Raw genomic sequence first — 21,950 nt, 5'->3', positions numbered from 1 at the left:
TATAGGTTTAATTTGTGATTTTTTGATTAACTATTTCATATGAGTCGCGTCACGACAAAACCAACGTAATGTGTTTGCGACCAGCATGGATCCAAACTGGTCTGCGCATCCGCGCATTCTGATCAGGGCTTACCAACTATTTTACAAGTAGAGAAACTGATAGCGAACAGCATGGATCCTGATCAGAATGCGCGGATGCGCAGGCTGGTCTGGACCCATGCTGGTCGCTCGCAAACGCACTATGTTGGTTTCGTCATGACGCGGCTCATATAATTGTCAGATCAAAAGTATTAGCATAGAAAATGCATAAACAATACGGAAACCTCTCGATAGGTTTGGTCTCTTTAGTGGACGATTTGTTTCCCGATCTATTTTTAGAAACGAACGCGTTATAAATAGCTCTTTGGACTCTGTTTTGAAAAGCTTTTAAAACATTGTTATGATGCACTTTTTCAAGATAAAATTACTGAAATATTAAGTTTGAAACAACATAGAATTGTTTGTTTTTTTTGCAATAGAAAATAAAAGTTGAGTACCGCTTTAAAGAATGATAAAGCTCTCAATGTATAAAGCATCGATTTATGTACGGTGTTAATGTAAAGGAAGTTGACAGGTTAGGCCTATATGACGTCAGAAATGTCAATGAAATGGTGTCAACTAATCTATTTTTTATTTTCTGAATTTAACTCAACATTTTCCTATCTATTTCCTTTTTATTTATACTTTTTCTATGAGCATGTAAGTTAATAATACACATGTAGTTACATTTTGCCTTGCTGTATCAAATAATACTACACAATCTGGCGTTTTGATAATATATACTCAATCACTCAGACACCAGGACCTCCATATTATATAACTCGTACCGTATAATATTATTGGACTTTAAATTCAAAATCGATGTGCATTTCCTATTGTAAAGGTTTTATTATTCTATCTAAACTTCGAGTGATTCACAATATCTTACGTCATAAATATAGCAATGGGCTTAACATTTTATATTATGGAATACAAGTTAATGCAAATCACCTTTAATCTAGGTGTTTTATAAACATATGTTTTACAGCTGGTTAAACAATGTTATACATTAAAATGCTGTTTTATTTAAATTATGACTGTAATAAGTTGCAATGAATTAGATTCAACATTTTAAAGTAGTATTGTTTTAAATGAACCGTTGTAACATATTTGCGTTTGACATACACACGTAAGTTTCATATTCAATTTTAAGATGTTTTTTGTAGTACAGTTTTGTGAATTGGGCTGTTGTACATAGTTCATCTGTACATCTCTGACAGGAAAATATTATATTTTTTTGTTTTGTAAATTCATGTTTAAATATCTTTACATTAAATATCTTGTGCTCTGATATGATAAACCTGTTGTTCAAATGAAGAAATACAAATATTTTAAGTTATAGAACGCATGACTTAAATAGATATGGTCGAATTAAACCATTTCGGCAAATAATGATATTTTTTCGGTAAAAAAATTCCCCATCCTAAAATATGATAAGTGTGTCTTATTAATATAACATTTCTTGTATTTTCTTGTAAGTATTTATTATGTTGTAAGCAACCCGAACATAGTTTTATGTATATGTATTCCCTTATTCAAACAAGCACATCAATTAGGAGAGTAAAGCATATTTCGTATGAAAAAATATTTTCTTTTTATAATATTATATATATTGAATATTTACTGTTTTCGTTTACTGAGAAATAATACGCCCGCATTTTCACCTTTTTGCATTCTGATATTATTCTGTAAGTTGGGTAGGTCTTTGAAAACGAAAACAAATAGTTGTATCATAGTTTGGGGATCTTTCTGTTGAAAATGTGTCAGAGTTAAATCATATACATGTACATGCACAGTGCGTTAACCGGAGTGCAGGTAATAGTTACCCGCTCTCCAGAGCATGCCCATTGATTGGCACATTTTTGCTTGGGTTTACTTATTTTAACGGCAGAGAAAGGGAAAGTGATAGAAATTTCATATTTAGATGCTCGTTTATTGGTTACTTATTTTCTTGGGTTTCATATTGTGACAACAGGGAACGTGCTTTTATGTTTGACTATGATACAAAAGAGAAAGAACATCAGAACACTTGGCAAGCTGATTAATACTCGGGGGCGTAGCCGCCTTCGTACATATCAGATAGCTTCGTGTTTCGATGCTCTTTTTATTACTTCAACATTACAGAGTCGGTTTTATTAAGACTTTTCATGACATATAATTGACAGAACAACATACCATAAGCGGTTTTTAATCCTCAATTAAATGAACCCCGGAGGATACGTAAATATCTACTGGTCAGAGACAACCAAATCCGGACAACCATCAAACAATTTAGTTATGGTTGTCAATCAATCAGTCGATTTTCATCAACAATAAATGCATACTTCTTCTCTAATAATCTAGTAATTAAATTTATTTCAACAATCGTAAACGGTAATATTTTAACGTCTATTTCAAGAACATTGACGTTGAAAATTTTGACGTCAAGATTGCTGTACCTGACTTCTTTATACTAACTATCATCATTTGCAGAGTGCACAATAGAATATCCAAAACTTCAGCATTTTGTTGCTGAAATATTGTACATGATGTTAGAAATGAAAAATTAAGACACCCATGTTGTATATGGATTATATTTATGTATAAAATGCAAGGCAACAATTTCTACAAAAAGCTTTTTACGTTGTAAAAACAATCGTTTTATTTCTTCATTTTTATTAGCGTAATCGTTTTTTTTGTCTTTTATGTTTTGCAATAAAATATTGTTTTGTAGCCAGCTAGCCAAAAACTTGCTGTATCTTTATATAAATTATTTGCTTTTTTTCTAGTCAGTTAAAATTGTTCACAATTTTATATGGTTTCCCGCCTAAAATTCTACTTAAACATGTGCATTGTATTGAGTTATTATTACATAATATTTATACCGTTATTTTGTTACAACTACTGTGTTTCTAAAAATATAATAATTGGGGAAAAACTGATCTATTGTTTGTTGTACTACATCCCGATATTATTTATTCCACAACATATCGAGCATTTTCGTATTCACTTAACCACAAAACTACCATTTAACTAATGGAAGGGAACTTCTGAACGGTGTGGTAGGAAACAAATTTGATACGTTAAGTATTTAAGTCTTAAGGCAAATTGTATTACACAACCGTCAGGTATTTTTCGCGAGTATATTTTTCGCTATATTCGCTTGCAATGAATATCGCGAAAAATAGAATCGCTCAATCACGTGTTGTTTGGTTTCAAATAAACTCCGATATCAGTCACTGTGGTAATTAAAACAATATTTATACAGAAGAGCCAACCACGTCATAAAGTATGCCAATTATTGCTTTCAATAACACTGACAAAAATACCGGGTATATTTGTATGCCCTTCTGAAAGATAATAATTTAGTCATTCACGGAAATATCGTAAACACATTCATGTTGCAGACCTCAACACCTGACAAGACTACTTCAGAATCATACACACAAAGTATTGTTGACTTACATACTCAAAACTTGGTAAGGATACATAACTGACTAATCCCTTTGTACAAAAATAATAGAATTTTATGTAAACGTTGCACTAGACACTTGAGTCGATATAGAAGTAAACAATCTTAACCATGAATGATCGGCCCCTAGGATGAAATTTATAACATACTCTTGTATCATAGTATTGAGACATTTCTGTTGAAAATGTGTCAGGCTTAAATCGTATACACATACATGGAGAGTGCGTTAACTGGAGTGCGGGTATTAGTTACCCGCACTCCCGGGCATGCCCACTGATTGGCTCATTTTTGCTGGGGTTTACATATTTTGACGGCAGGGAAAGGGAAAGCGATAGACATGTCATATTCAGATGTTTGTTCATTGGTTCATTTTTGCCGGGGTTTCATATTAGGACAACAGGGAACGCGCTTTTATGTTTGACTATAATACAAAAGAGAAAGAACACCAAAACACTCGGCTACGCCCCCTCGTAACAATCAGATAGCCTCGTGTTTCGGTACTCTTTCTATTACTTTGTATCATAGTTTGGAGACCTTTCTGTTGAAAATGTGTCAGGGTTAAATCGTTTACATATACATGCACAGTGCGTTAACTGGAGTGCGGGTATTAGTTACTCGCACTCCAGAGCATGCCTATTGATTGGCTCATTTTTGCTGGGGTTTACATATTGTGACGGCAGTGAAAGTGAAATCGACAGAAATGTCATATTTAGATGCTCGTTCATTGGTTCATTTTTGCCGGGGTTTTATATTGTAACAACAGGGAACGTGTTTTTATGGTTGACTATGATACAAAAGAGAAAGAACACCAAAACACTCGGTAATCTGATTAATACTCGGGGGGCTACGCCCCCTCGTACAAATCAGATAGCCTCGTGTTTCGGTGCTCTTTCTATTACTTATCCTATCGTCGTGTCAATAACTTGCACAAGTTTTATAACAATGATACAAAAACTGTAGTCAACAGATCTACAAGCATTTATTTAAATCGAAAAAAAAACGTATTGTAGACATCATGAAAGACACACTATTTTAAAGAGCAAAACAATCTGAATGGTTTGCATTCACAAGCATGATTTATACCATTCAGGATATTGCAAAACAATACCATAGATAGTAAAATAAAACAGCTTCTGTGTTCTAAATATAACATATCAAGGTATGGACTAAACGAATAACATTTGATCAAAGAAATATTAAACGATTCAAGAGTTTACAAATAAAACAATCACTATTATGAGTTATGCCCTTACATTAATAACCAAAATTATTCCAATCAACATTGCATTTCTGAAATAGTAAAATCCCAGGAAAAATAAGGACAATTAAGAAATATTTAACATTCATATTAAACTGAGTTTTAAGTTAGTAAATCAAACAACATTTTACAGACTCCCCAGCACCTGCATAAGCAATAATAAATGTATGATAATACAAATATAGATATCATATATGTATGAAAATATAAATATACATATAATATATGTATGATAATATAAATATACATATAATATATGTATGATAATATAAATATACATATAATATATGTATGATAATATAAATATACATATAATATATGTATGATAGTATAAATAAACATATCATATATGTATGATAATACAAATATACATATCATATATGTATGATAATATAAATATACATATCATATATGTATGATTATACAAATATACATATCATATATGTATGATAATATAATTATACATATAATATATGTATGATAATACAAATATACATATAATACATGTATGATAATACAAATATACATATCATATATGTATGATAATATATAATATACATATAATACATGTATGATAATAAAATATACATATCATACATGTATGATAATACAAATATACATATCATACATGTATGATAATACAAATATACATATAATACATGTATGATAATATAAATATACATATAATATATGTATGATAATACAAATATACATATAATATATGTATGATAATACAAATATACATATCATATATGTATGATAATATAAATATACATATCATATATGTATGATAATATAATTATACATATAATATATGTATGATAATATAAATATACATATCATATATGTATGATAATACAAATATACATATCATATATGTATGATAACACAAATATACATATAATATATGTACAATAATATAATTATACATATAATATATGTATGATATTATAAATATACATATCATATATGTCTGATAATACAAATATACATATAATATATGTATGATAATATAATTATACATATAATATATGTATGATAATACAAATATACATATCATATATGTATGATAATACAAATATACATATCATATATGTATGATAATATAAATATACATATAATATATGTATGATAATATAAATATATAAATTTACATATCATATATGTATGATATGTAAATATTCATATAATATATGTATGATAATATAATTATACATATAATATATGTATGATAATATAAATATACAAAAAATATATGTATGATAATACAAATATACATATCATATATGTATGATAATACAAATATACATATAATATATGTATGATAATATAAATATACATATCATATATGTATAATAATACAAATATACATATCATATATGTATGATAATATAAATATACATATCATATATGTATGATAATATAATTATACATATAATATATGTATGATGATATAAATATACATATAATATATGTATGATAATACGAATATACATATAATATATGTATGATTATATAATTATACATATTATATATGTATGATAATGTAAATATACATATCATATATATGTATGATAATACAAATATACATATCATATATTATATACTAATATAAATATACATATCATATATGTATGATAATACAAATATACATATCATATATGTATGATAATATGATTATACATATAATATATGTATGATAATATAAATATACAAAAATATATGTATGATAATACAAATATACATATCATATATGTATGATAATACAAATATACATATAATATATGTATGATAATATAAATATACATATCATATATGTATGATAATACAAATATACATATAATATATGTATGATAATATAAATATACATATAATATATGTATGATAATACAAATATACAAATCATATATGTATGATAATACAAATATACATATCATATATGTATGATAATACAAATATACATATCATATATGTATGATAATATAATTATACATATAATATATGTATGATAATATAAATATACATATCATATATGTATGATAATATAAATATACATATAATATATGTATGATAATATAAATATACATATAATATATGTATGATAATATAAATATACATATAATATATGTATGATAATATAAATATACATATCATATATGTATGATAATATAAATATACATATCATAAATGTATGATAATATAAATATATATATAATATATGTATGATAATATAAATATACATATAATTTATGTATGATAATATACATATAATATATGTATGATAATATAAATATACATATCATATATGTATGATAACATAAATATACATATAATATATGTATGAAAATATAAATATACATATAATATATGTATGATAATATTAATATACATGAAATATACATATCATATATGTATGATAATACAAATATACATATTATATATGTATGATAATATAAATAAACATATAATATACATATCATTTATGTATGATAATAATAGATATACATGAAATATACATATCATATATGTATAATTGTTGTTGTTGAGTTGGTAAATCGACGTCATTATAACTTTAAGTGACTTTAACTCATAAGTTCGAACCCTACGCTCTGCCATGATGTTATGATATCTTATTTCTTTTCTTTTTTATTTGCTTTGTCTTTTTGTACAAATCTTCTCCATCACCGCAAAAAGAATGTACTTGTATAATAAACATGCTTACTTTGATATCTTAAAAATAATTCCATAACAGTTTTAATTAGAATTAAGAAATCAATAACTAGAATACACGATGTACATGTTTATGCAGTTTATTAAATAGTGTACTCGGAATGACTTTGCATATCAGCTATGTATAAAAAAAAACTTTAAGTAAGTTGGTAGATAAGTAAATCGTTACTTTGTTGAACAACAAATCTAGAAATGTCCAAAATACAGGTCGACACTGCAAAAATATAATCATAGAGAGAGAGGATGTCTAGTAATTCTAATAAAATATCTAGACAAGATTTGTGACATGTGACATTAAAGATAATATAAATAACACAGAAAATACAACATACAAAATACAACATAGTAGAGTATAATAGTATAATTTCTTAAGGAGTAAACAAGGAATGGATTTTATAAATGTCTCTTGATTTGAATAAGCATTGCAATTTTTAAAATAAAACAATAGCATATATTACAATCTAGTTAACTATAATTCATATCAATCATATCATGATACATGACATAATGACATTATTAAACATTTAGTCTAAAGATTTTGTTTTTCATAAATATAAAGGTTAATGTGCCGTCATGTCATTAGAGCAATATATCTCGTGCATAAATTTGTTCCAATCCGGGAACTGGAAAGAAGACGTAAAAGTTGACGTTGAATTTTGATAGGCCACATTTGTGACAATAACCAAATTTTAAAACATCATAATTACTTGTGGTTACTTGACACCGTGAATCACAAAGTGTAAGAAAAAAAGAATTTTTTTTATTTATTTACATAAGACTTGTATTAGACAGACAAGACGACGTTTAAGCCTCATTTGACAATTAAAAACATACGAGTACGAATTTAATTAGACAGTCTCATTTTCAGTGTATGTCTACACACCGTACAATCAAATGGGCAGACAGCTGTTCCAGCGCCCACAGCTGTACCAGTATATACATGTCGGCGCGGGGAATACCATTGACGTACGGTAAGTATACATCTATTTTTAACATATCCCAACTGTATTCGGGTAAATCAATGTTATGGATTCATAGTCAACATCCGAAGAAGCATGCTAACACATTTCTGGCCCTGTGCAAGCTTTACTTCACATGAATTTTGACTGAAAATAACCACACTATCCGATGAGATGCGGTATTTTTAGTTTGAAGTCACAAAACATATATTTTCTTATGATCATTAATCCTTTTTTCATACGATTCGTTAACGTCAACATTTCGTCATTAAACATTCCAAACCATACCTTCAAAAAAAGCTTTTCTGTTAAAGTTATAAGGTATTTAAGTTTGTGTGTCATCAAAATTTTAGTAACGTTATCAGCTGTTCGCCTCTTTTTAATGATAACATCGACAGCAATTTATCGGCAAGAACGAATAACGCTGAAAGCTGTTCAAAGAAACAATTACATGTATTTACAACAGCGCTTTTGTCCTACAGTAACTAGGAAAGAGTAAAACTTTTTTGTTAATTGAGAATATTACTCTATTCATGACATTTTCTAATTATATTCTTTTATTATTACTTTGTATTATTTGTTATATCTTAGGTTAGAGACCTTGATCTCAATTTACCGCACTGTATTTCAATATAAAACGGTAGCAAAACCTATTAAAGGGACTCCACTAAGGTTTTCTGACACGACGGGACTGGAAATATTTTTTTGAGATTATTTCTCCATTTGATGTAGATCTATACTAATAACTTGTATGCAAAATTTCCGATCATTAGCTTGCTCCGTTTTTCCAGAATATTATTAAAGTGAAAAAATGACCCAAAGTTGAAAAGAGTTTAAACGCTTTTCACTCAAATCGGACTGAGAATAGCACAAACATATGATTTTCAATGTATTTCTCCTATATTTCTTGGTTATATTTTATTAATATTTATGTTTTAGTGCTCATGTTTTTTATGTGAAAAAATAAATTTTCATGAGGCTTATAAACCTCAGTCGAGTTCCTGTAATTGGTTTATTAAATGTTTAAGTCAAAAGGCAAAGGCAAATTTAACGCTTAATATTCATTCTTGTAAATGAAGGCATCCATCAAGTGTTATTATAAATTATTCATATAATGGACACGTCCTATGCAGTGAATGGCTGTGTAACCCAAATTATGAAAGTGCATGGAAAAACATGTTGTTATTTATCCTTGAAATCTGTTTTAATGTATAGTGCAATAGAAATAATAACCATTCTTAAAAATTATACAAAAATTTTTATTTTTTTAATAAATCATTTTACATGGGCAGACATCTCGGGTTACACATCCATTTAACTGCATGGGACATGTCTACTATATGCCATGCTTTATAATAATACTTGATGGATTTAGTTATAATACAGAGTATTCGTATTAAGCGTAAATTGCCTTTACTTTCTTTGAATTTAACATTTCCAGAAACATATAAATAGATCTTGCTACCTTTTTATATTATAATAATAATAATAATAATTAATATAATAATAATAATAATAAAATAATATCTTTAATTTAAGAAGGTTATACAATATAAACATACGTATAACAATCATATATATCTTATTTCCCATGTGGCCTTCTGAAATAGAAAACAACAACAACAAAGAGACATGCATACGGAAGAAAAAATGAATGTATAATATGTAATTTAAATATTACAACTCATATACTTTTTCTACAGACAATTTTTTTAACATTACTTATATTGGGCATCATTCCCGTTCGTTTGTTCATTTCGTTCGTTCATTTTATTAATAATTCATTCATTCATTCACTCCCACATCACTCCCAAAATTCATTCACTATGAACAATATCAAATATTTGAATTTACAGTGCGGTTAAATGGCTAAGATACAACAAAATGATAAAAAGTAATTAATTAAAAATAATATAAAATTAGAAAGTATCATGAATCAAAGTAAATTTTTAACACTGAAAAAAAAAAGTTTGACTTTTTCTAGTGACTGTGATCAAAAGCCCTGAAAATTTTGTTTTTTGAAAGCTTTCAGCAAATTATTGCCCATTCTTTGGGCCGATGAAGTTTGCGTCGATGTTATCGTTAAAAGAGGGGCGTATACAGCTGATGAGCGTTACAAAATTTTTGATGACAACTCAAACTTGAAATAAACCTTTTAATATTACTTTAACAGAAAAACTTTTTTTGAAGGGTATTGTTTGGAATATTTTAATGACAAAATGTTACGTTTACAAGAGTCGAGGATATGAAAAAAGGGATTAATTTATCATGAAAAATATTATAGGATTTTTGTGACTTCAGACAAAAATACCGCATTCTCATCGGATAGTGTGGTTATTTTCCCAGTCAAAATTCATGTGAAGTAAAGCTTCCACGGGGGCCAGAAATGTGTTAGCAAATGCTTTCTTTGGGTGGTATGACTAATGAATTCATAACATTCATTTACTCGAAACATTTCTGGAATGGTTAAAAAATAGATGAATACATTTATCGCCTAAAGCTCGCCAAGATACACTTTTCTCGCTCACCGATAAACCTTCTCCATCCCGACATCAACCATGTATTCTCTATTTGAATTGACGTCATGTTATATCTGAACATAATCTTTAAACAACGGGGAATTATAACTTATCCTGTCACTTGTATCAATTTCGGCCCGATAACAAGGTGTCGTATATTTTTTACTGATCTACGGCACTTGATCACGTGGTATGCATGTTTGCCGGACTACTTTTCAAGAAAAAATATAAAAAACTGTCGTTAAATCTTCTGGGTGTAGAATAACAAATTTTGGAAACGTTGATAAAACTTTGTTTTTTATTTTATTTCACTCTAAAATTTTTCAAGCGAAATAAAAATTATTAAAAGTGAAATAAATGTAAAACTTAACTCGTTTGCGACATTAAAATAGCGTACTTGATGTGATTGTTTTGCACGTGTTGTTTGACGCTACATTGTGACGTCACGTAAACAATACTTTAAACGTCTGTACAGCGTTAACGACTGAATAAAAGATATTGGTGTTCGAATTCATTTTCTTAGTTAGACCATTTTCTCTCATTCTAGATAGTTTTCACAACAAAATTTGACAAAACATTGTTTGTATTTATCACATTTTTCAAACAAAATAGCGCCCTCAATGTGAAAATACACACGGCGAGTGCATTGTTAAGAGGTTTGACACGGCAGGAGAGGGCCGGAAGGTGATAATCGGCCCGCAAAATGAATAATGGACCCGAGGGCTTTAGCCCGAGGGCCATTTTTTATTCAGGGCCGATTTTCACCTTCCGGCCCTACTCTGGCGTGTATTAATGTCTTAAATACACTTGGTAGATCTAGATTAATAGTAGCATTTAAAAAAAAAACAACAAAAAACAAACGAATACTTTGAAGTCCTTTCGTTGAAATTCTTGTCTACTTCTTCTACTGTTCTATACAGAGAAGTTTACTGTTTGTGTGTTCAAAGCAGTAGAATCTAGAAGCAAGTTTTATTTTCATTTCTTTCGGAATTAATTTGTCGTATTATTTCTTCAAATTTCAATAGTAACACAAATGTGTACTAAATACGCTTAAGCTCTCATAATAGAAAAAAAGCGATTCGTGCTGACAACCTACTTTCACTTTTACAGTTAGCTGTTTGATGACGTAAAATATGACGTAATTGTTTCAGTCTGTGCACGTGCACATGTTCTACGGGCTGATAACTTGTTCTCGGCCCCGGGCCGCAAACTCATAATAGGTCACATGACACTCATAATCAGTTGAAATCATAGGCAATTTTGTTACTTTATATAGTAACAAGTGTATTAAAAGGTATTGATATTACAGTTGTTTTCAAGTTATTTATTTAACATAAAACATCCTATGTAATGGAGATAAAAGTTAAAATAATCTAAAGGTTTAAAAGTTGTTATAAATCTTCACTTCAATAATGCTGAACACTACTTAAGCCGGTGCTGGGTGAGGCGTGAACGGTAGCTTGCATTAACCACTTCCCTCCATTTATAGGCTTAAACAAAGCTGCAACATTATATTTTTTCTGTTTTCAGCGTTATTAAGAGTTTCTGTTTTACTCTACTTCTAATTACCAGTATTATTGATTGATTGATTGATTGATTGATGGATTTATTGATTGACTGATTGAATAAAAAATGATTGTTTTGGATGTTTATGAAAACAAGTCAACACGACAACGTCATAATTACATACAAAAAGAAACATCTATGAAAATATAAAAATACCTAGTCACAGAACGATCTGGTAATGGTTTTATGTGAAGAGACTTGAGTAAAGGCAGAATATTTTCCTGTAATTCAAATGAACTTAAATTGTTTTTGATGATCGATTCAGGGAGATTGATGTGCAAAACAAATCTGGATATCTACAAGGCGGACAGATACGAGCCTATTTATTTAGTTACAATTTCAACTTAAGATTACAAAAGAAGATTATGTAAAACAGAATAGTCATAATTCACTGAAGGTCAATATTAACGTCTTAGATAAACTATCAGGCACAATATCTAAATTGTAATATCTTCAACACCTGTTAAATTATTTCAAAAAGATCACCTTTCTAAAACGGGAAATTAGAAAACGTCTACATTTTAATTTAACTAATTTGCATGTTTGATTATTGAGTCAACGTATCAGAACTAAAAACAGGTCAAAGCAAAAGCTAACTGTTTGAAATTATTTGCATTTTAATTTTAACAAGTAAACATACCAGGAAAGTGTTATCTCCAGCTTCTGTATTATATTTCGTCCGGATATATGATTTAATATTTATTACCTAAAAGAGTCTAAGCACATTTACCCAGCAAGTTAGACAATAATATGTCCATTTTACCTTCAGCATTAAATGTTTTTGTGATATTTAAAGGTGGCCTTGTAAAATACAATATTTATAATGAATACTTCTTGACCTTATGACGTCACTATTACAATGAAATATTGATATGTTTTCTGAAACATGTTGGACTGATAGATACAAAACAATCACTATAGTTCTATAAGATACGTATTGATTTATTGTCGTTCTCATTATTAGTTAGCGTTGGGGCTTTCGTGGCCGGGTGGTTAATTTCGTTGACTTAAATGCACTTGCCACTCCCCGCTGTGGTTTCAAATCCCAACAGAGACTTCGGACCCTTTCATGTGATGAGGCTCTCTAGCTAGCTGATTGAACGTTGGTGGTTCTACTCAGGTGTCTGTTCGCGCCTGAAATAATGCATGGAAGGGCACCTGATTTCTTCCTCCAACAGTATTCACCATTTTATGTACTATAATGTTGAATATTGCTTAAGCCGGTGCTAGGGGGCGTGAACGGTAGAACGTATTTACCTGTGCCGTTTATGACAAAGTTCCATTAAACGGAATCTGCAAAATTTATAAGTTTGCCGTGTTGAACGACCTTCAAGCTCCATTGTATATAACAAATTTAATACTACAAATATTCGACGATTAGACTAACTGAACTGCAAAGTAATGTTTCTCAGGTGAAAATGCCTTTGGCTGTTGACTGTTGGACATACACAGCAATTGCGATCAAAGGCTAGACTATCAAGTGCAATAACATCGACTTCGAGGGATCGCTCTTTATCCTTGATTTTGAACATCATCAACCCAAGGTTTCAGACATGTTTAGTAATTGCAGTATCTGCTTCATCGATATAAAGTGTGTTATACAACATGATGAATTATCTTTAAAAAACAGTCCTTAAGGCTTTATCGTGTAATGATATAAATCAGATCTTAAAATATGGTTCACGAAAACGTGATCATCACTTTTACGATTACCAGTTCGACATGGGCACAATAGAGACTTCAAAAGGGCAAGAGCCTGACTATCTATTGAGCTAATGAGGTATCGGTTTAACTCACCAACAGTTTCAATTTTATGAAAGAGAAAAAAAATATGTCTCAAATGTTCGTCGACAAAACAAGTCTTGAGGCCGATCATTTTTGAAAGTCTTTGTTTAAATGTGATATAATCTAATTTCTACAACAAAGTTATAATTTGTCCCTAAAGAAATGCAGTAAATCAGAAATTTATAACACTTACTGTTTTGACTGGAGCCCTTTGTTGACATTTGTGATTTATCGTCTCTTTATCATTAAACAAACAGTTATTTGATAAGTTTTGCGTGGCTTTCATTGAATGCCGCCCATCCTTGTTAATCGTTTGCTTTATTTTGATAGCATAACATTTGTTATTTTCAAACCAACAGCATGTTGTCGGGACCTGTTTATAAGGGGCAGTACTGCAGATTTAATGTCTGCCTCAATGTGCCTGTTGCTGACCAAGGAACACAATGCCAATAACTCTACGAATTCAAAGCAGGTCTGGCACGGTTTTGTTCCTCCAAGCTGATCGGGCTCTGTAAAAATACCAATTTGGTAAAACATCTAGGACCAGGCAATAGGCTAATACTGACCGCCACCATTTCTCTGAGGGTTTTTTAACCGTATGCATTCCTAAAATATAAAAACAAAGATCAACAAGGAAAGACGGCACAAAATGAACACATGCCCAAACAAAATCCAGCACCAAACAAAAACATTAGCATGGACAGGTGTTATCATAAATAATTCAATATGGGAAATTACTAATTACTTTTGGTCCATGTGATCGATCCTTGTCATGGTTCTGTTACAGTTGGTAATTGAATAAGTTATGTGTGTTTAGGTCCCTGGGATCACCCGAGGCAGTAACAGGAGCAACTCATTGTCGACGGAAATGACGTTGTCTTTCCAACTGCTAACACTAATGTGTTATTCTGTATACAATTTGGAATGTTTGCATCTCATTTACTGTATAAACAGAATAATTTTGTACATAATTAGATCTTATGGTTTATGTGCAAGCTAGCAATGGCGATGTCTTATGGCTGAATATTCTCAAAATAGATAAATACAGAATCCCTAAAGAAAGCCCAACACGGCAAAATTGAAAATGTTGCAGGCTCGGTTTGAATGAGCCTGTTCATGGACGGTACTGGAAAGTGCATGTTACCGTCCACGCCCCCTAGCACCGGCTTAAGCAGAATTCAACATTTAACATGAACTGGTAAAATTTAGAATTTTGAAACATCCGCAGATGTGTTCATATGGCGGTTATCATGGAACCTTCAATGTGACACGGTAGTGCCATTCCATGAAAAGCGGCATATGGTCCCCAAGTAAAAAAATGCGTGTGCCCTAAACGAGAAAACAATTGGCAGAACTAAATAAAATAGAATTTTGAAAGGGGATCTGAGGTTACGAAGCCTGCGTATCACAGATAGGACGTCAAAAGACAAATTTAAAAGGCAGGCAACATCTCCTAAGGGTGATTCAACATTATTTAAGTAGGAAGTAGGAATATTGGAACCACCCAACTAGAAAGTGCCTAAAAGTTGAAACTAAAAATACCACAAGCACAACAATAATGTCGTGCTTAACGATCTTCAAGGATCGAAAATATAACATCATTGATTAAATGTACGGGGAGACTTTTTACAGCCGCCACACGGCACAAATAACACGGATGTGATCATAAAATAGATAAATACAGAATCCCTAAAGAAAGCCCAACACGGCAAAATTGAAAATGTTGCAGGCTCGGTTTGATTGAGCCTGTTCATGGACGGTACTGGAAAGTGCAAGTTACCGTCCACGCCCCCTAGCACCGGCTTAAGCAGAATTCAACATTTAACATGAACTGGTAAAATTTAGAATTTTGAAGCATCCGCAGATGTGTTCATACGGCGGTTATCATGGAACCTTCAATGTGACACTTCCGTGCCATTCCATGAAAAGCGGCGTATGGTCCCCAAGTAATAAAAAGCGTGTGCCCTAAACGAGAAAACAATGGGCGGAACTAAATAAAATAGAATTTTGAAAGGGGATCTGAGGTTACGAAGCCTGCGTATCACAGATAGGACGTCAAAAGACAAATTTAAAAAGCAGGCAACATATCCTAAGGGTGATTCAACATTATTCAAGTAGGAATATTGGAACCACCCAACTAGAAAGTTCCTAAAAGTTGAAACTAAAAATACCACAAGCACAACAATAATCTCGTGCTGAACGATCTTCAAGGATCGAAAATATAACATCATTGATTAAATGTACGGGGAGACTTTTAACAGCCGCCACACGGCACAAATAACACGGATGTGATCATAAAATAGATAAATACAGAATCCCTAAAGAAATTTCCTTTAGTAAAAATTAATGAACAGCTTACACAAACCTTTCTGCCAAATCGTTCATTTAATAAAAAAAAAATCTTTAATAAAATAGATCATTTGGCAAACATTTCCTTGAAAAATGATTTGAAATGGTTTATATATATAATCAAGGTAGCTACTATAGATTTAATGGTTGTTTGTAATTTAATTATGTAATTTGGAAATATATCATTGAGACTTTCACATCTAAGTTGGTTATTGATTATTGAAAATATAAAACTATTCTATTCCCCTGTCAGGGACACATATTAAAACATTTCATATTGAAATTCAAGCCCACTTATCAATACCATCTGAGGTATAATTCACATCAAACAAACAAGAACACCATTTAATTTGAAGTAAATAGTAACAGCTTTCTTGTGCTGTACCTCCCAAGTATAATGGTAAAAATGGTGACGGGAGTGGATTGGCTATGCGAATGCTAACAAAGTCTTCTTTTAGAAGTGATTCACTTCGCTGAATGCTTGTCGACATACCGGACACTGTGGCTTAAGTCTCTGGTGACAAGTTTCACAGGTATGGTGTAAACATTGTACACACATTACGTTGTCAGTTTGAATTGTCAAACACACAATACAGCGTATGTCTAACTCGTACTCCATTTGATTACGAGTTATCTTCTCTTTTATGTCGTTACACTTCTCTATACACTTTGTCATTTGTTCGCATAGTCCAACTTTTGTATTTGAATCAACTTTTTTACCCAATGACACCATTAACAATTAAGCATAAAAATGGCTTACTTTATATATAAGAATCATTTCATATTGATTAAGCATAACTTTTAGTATATGAATAAAGTAATCATACATTTCTGTCATGAAATATATTTTCTTAAACAAACTTTAACGTTTCATTTGTTAACAGCACCAAAGATGTGACAAATTTTGACAATTTTTTTTATTAAAATTTTGAAACATCTTTACATAGATGCTGCTCTTTGTAAAATATGTAACTGAAATAGCCTCCCTTTTTAAATGAATTTTCAGAGCTAGTTATATTTAGGCATATTGAACTAAATATAGTTTTCTATATAGTAACTGGATATAGTTATGACAGTCGACAGAGTAAGTAAATCGATCACAATATATAAAGTAAATACTAAAACAAAGACAATGGTAAAAACTTGAATTTATGTTTTACTTATACTGTCGCTTGTTATATACTACCTTAATAAATCCTGTATAAATTAGAAAGGATACGAGATCGCCTTACATTTGTGATCCGGCGTTCCGGGTTCGATTCTTATACGCTGCAGGTCATTTTCGTTTTGATTGATTGCGATCATTCGCACTGTAATGTAAAAGTTTATTATTTTCATTCTTGTTCGTTTATAAATGACCAATTTCTATAAGACGTTTTAAAATAATGCTTATCAAAATAAAAAGACTGTTATGAAGATATTCATATTGATCATAATTATAATTCATTTCACAATTGAGAACTGACTGAATTTTCTGTCATCCTTCATAGACTTTAAAACAATAATGATAAACAAATCCTCCCCGAGAAAAAGATTATACAGAACACGGATTTATATTACTTATTTGTTATACATGTAAATCCGTGTACAGAACAAACAAATGGGGAGCTATTCTATAGAAGTATCAGAAAAATATCCATGTAGTATATGCTATTCATACATGTATATTATGGTGGCATATTTTTGCCACCAGATAACCTGATAACTAAATAGTTAAATAACTACTTAGTTATCAGGTTAACTAGTTACGTTATGCGTGCAAATTTGGACCAAATAGGGACCAGAAGTTCACTGATTATAACTGAACGGAAAATGCTTACGATAACAGTAGCAACTTTATTTTTTTGTAAAAACGAATTTTTTTTTTGTCAAAAACGATTCGAAATCTATTCTGTATGGTATAAAACTAATAAAGAAAATAATCAATCGTAAAAATACTAACATTGACTCTCACTATCATATTGAAGGGAAACAAGTGTGCACATTTCATTTCCACTTTTTTCGCAGAGAGTCTTTCGTTTTGGCAGTTGCTAATTTCATTTATATAGCAGCTTTAGAGACAAGTAAATGCACTCAGAGACTTCGTTATGTGGTACCAATTAATAAGCATGTATCAACTATGTTACACCTAAAATATCTATGATCGACAACACAGGAGATCAGCACGTGGCAAGGTTAATGATATGCATGGGCTATTTTTAGATAACCTCACCAAGACGTTTAAACTCTGTCAGTAGATCTAAATATAACTTGATCATGCACTAATATTCTGCGTGATTCGGTCACGATCTTTTGATAAGCAGGACCGCCCTTTGGAGACGGAATTCTACTACAGTAACCATTCTCTATTGAATAAAACTAATAAAGACAAAAACCAATTATAAAAGAAACTAACTTTTGCATCTTGAAAAAGAATTGAAACGGAATCAAGTAAAAATAGAAATCCTATTTATATAAACAAACTGAGATTACCGAAGTAACTAAAATAGCTTAGATTTCCGTATTATTACTTCGCAGTATGACGGAATCGCCCGAATTGTCACGATTGCAATCGGAACTACATCGGCTATTATCATTAATCCATCCACGGCACCAACCTATTATTCTCTATTTTCTCAACCTTTATACGTAAATATATAAAATCAAAGGGCTGCAGCTCTATGTTTTTTCTGATTTTTGCAATCTAAATCATACTGACTATCTGTATGTACTTTCCTGTAAGTTTATTTTTATATACTATAATTCATTTTACGTAGCGACAGCGTTTTGATTTTCATCTATAACAGTTTGAGATTGATACATATGGAATTTTGCATGAAAAAAAAAAAAAGAATTGCCTCGACTAGGATTTGAACCATTGATAAGCCTCTCACACCCTCAACGAGACCGCTTACCTCTGCACCACGGCGAAGTTATACATATGTACCTTGAAAAAAAAACGAATACATTATGTAATTCTAAATTGTGAATTTCCATTTCGTGTTTGTAACCCTTATATTAATTTCGAGGTATTTTGTTCACGATAAACCTGTTGTTTAACACTGATGAAAATAATTTAAAGTTACATTTCATTAGCGTCATTGATACAGCATACCACTTTGTGAAAAATAAAAAAAAGTTAATGGTATGGCTTGTGGTATATTCCGACAGCGAAAGCTGCATTTTGTACCCCTACGAGCGGATGGACCTTCAAGAAGGTAATCCCGCTTTATCAGCCATGTTTGCTTTCACAAAGTCTGTCCGAAGTGAAAGTAGGCCAAACTTCATATAACATCAAAGCTCATATTGTTATATGATGAGCCATTTGCAAGTACACTTCCAGTTCTATGTTTCAAAGACTATTTTAAACAAAAATAAAAATGATAACAATAAGAAATTTACCTTGAATGGGCTACATTTCTGAAGACCAAAAACATTCTGTTGCAAAGTTTAATGCACATTTCATGAATGGCAAAATCCAGTTTAAAGTCTATTTTAGTGCCAACAAATGCTATTGTTTACAGAAAATACAAAAAACTTAAAAAAAACATAAATCTTAGGAAAGTAGTTTATCTGACCTTGAAAAAACATGGCCTCCATGACATGTGTAAAAAAGTAGTACCATGAAATAAACATCATTTACCTATTTCTTTTTGTACATGACAAACAGACACACTTCACGGTTACACATAAGAAGGTTAGATTTTAAAGTTCGATGGTGTTTCATTTTAATTGTAGTTCATAAGGCTATAAATGATGATTGTTTTCTTGCACTACTTTTTTACAAAAAATAATGGAGGCCATGTGCTTAGAAGGACATGAGATACTGATTTATTGGAGGTAAGTTTTGAAAGATTTTTGTATTTGCTGCAAGAAAAAAAGCTTTTGTTGGCACTAAAACAGACTTTAAAACGGATTTTGCCATTCTTGAAATGTGCATAAAACTTTGCAACAAAATGTTTTTGGTCTTCGTAATGTAGCACATTCAAGGTAAATATTCTTATTGTTATCATTTTTATTTTTGTTTAAAATTGTCCTTAAAATATAAACCTGGAAGTGTACTTTTAAATGGTTCATCATATTACAATAAGAGCTTTGTTGTTATATGAATTTTGGCCTACTTTCACTTTGGACAGACTTTGGAAAACAAACATGGCTGACAAAGCGGAATCGCCTTAAGCATAGGCTATAGATAGATATCATGACAACAACAGAAACTTTGATCTGCAGTTTGAACATAAGTGTAATGTTTTTTATGAATGGTTTTAAAGCAATTCAACAAAAAATATATATTGATCTCCCAATAAATTAATTAATAATAGTTTTTTTATATATTACCAATGTCAAATAACTTTCATATCTTTGTCTCGCACAAATACCATATTAGTGAATTTCCTCATACCTACCTAAAATTCAGGTAACAGTCTTTTATTATATTGATAAATACTGTATCACCATGTAACGCGTGTATAACAAACAAACAAAATCCTGAATTTGGTCTTTTTGAAATTCATCCCATTTTTTCATTCCAGAGTGTGTTCTACTTTCAGTATTGAAAGAAACCACTATTTTTAATTTGACATAAAAAATATGCATGTAATATTACTATATTATAATATTAGTCCCTTTGTTACTATTTGTATATTTGTTACAATTATAACAGAATTTGATATTTCTATCATTACTGACTACAGTAGTGACACAAACAGAACACAGTACAGTCATGTAACATAACATTTACAAGTCTTGTAAGTCTTGTTTGTATTCAATGGAATTACTTTCCTTACCAGGTAGGCATCAGTGAAAGCATTTTCTATATTAAATAGTTTTCCCCTCTTTTTAATTATAGACAGTGCATAAGATAAGAATAATTATTCAAAAAATGGTTTGCAAAACATTCGGAAAAAATCTACAATAGTACTCAATCTGAATATGCGTAGGAATAATTTGGTAAGGTATCTGTAATGAGCACATTTTTTTTGCGCGGAGCTTCTCAATTGCTGCATTGCAGCAACATTTGTACTTGTTGATTAAAATGATATTCATGATAATCCGAAGCTTTACGGAAATGGCCGAACATTTTTCATTGGGTAAAAAAGATATTCATCCGCGAAATTTGTGATTGTAACCTCATATTTCTGTTGACTAATCTAAACTTTTAATGCACTGTAATTCGTTAAATGCCTTCATTAAAAATTATTCTTTCTTTTAAATCGCTGGTTTTAAGCAGTTTTGAGTGAGAACTACTTTGCGTTGTTAGGACTGTGAGGAAATTT

This window comes from Ruditapes philippinarum, unplaced genomic scaffold (genome assembly GCF_026571515.1).
Source record: "Ruditapes philippinarum isolate M1 unplaced genomic scaffold, ASM2657151v2 ctg5144_1_1_1_1, whole genome shotgun sequence".
In the NCBI taxonomy this organism is placed as follows: domain Eukaryota; kingdom Metazoa; phylum Mollusca; class Bivalvia; order Venerida; family Veneridae; genus Ruditapes; species Ruditapes philippinarum.
Note: the sequence above shows the minus strand (reverse complement) of the source record.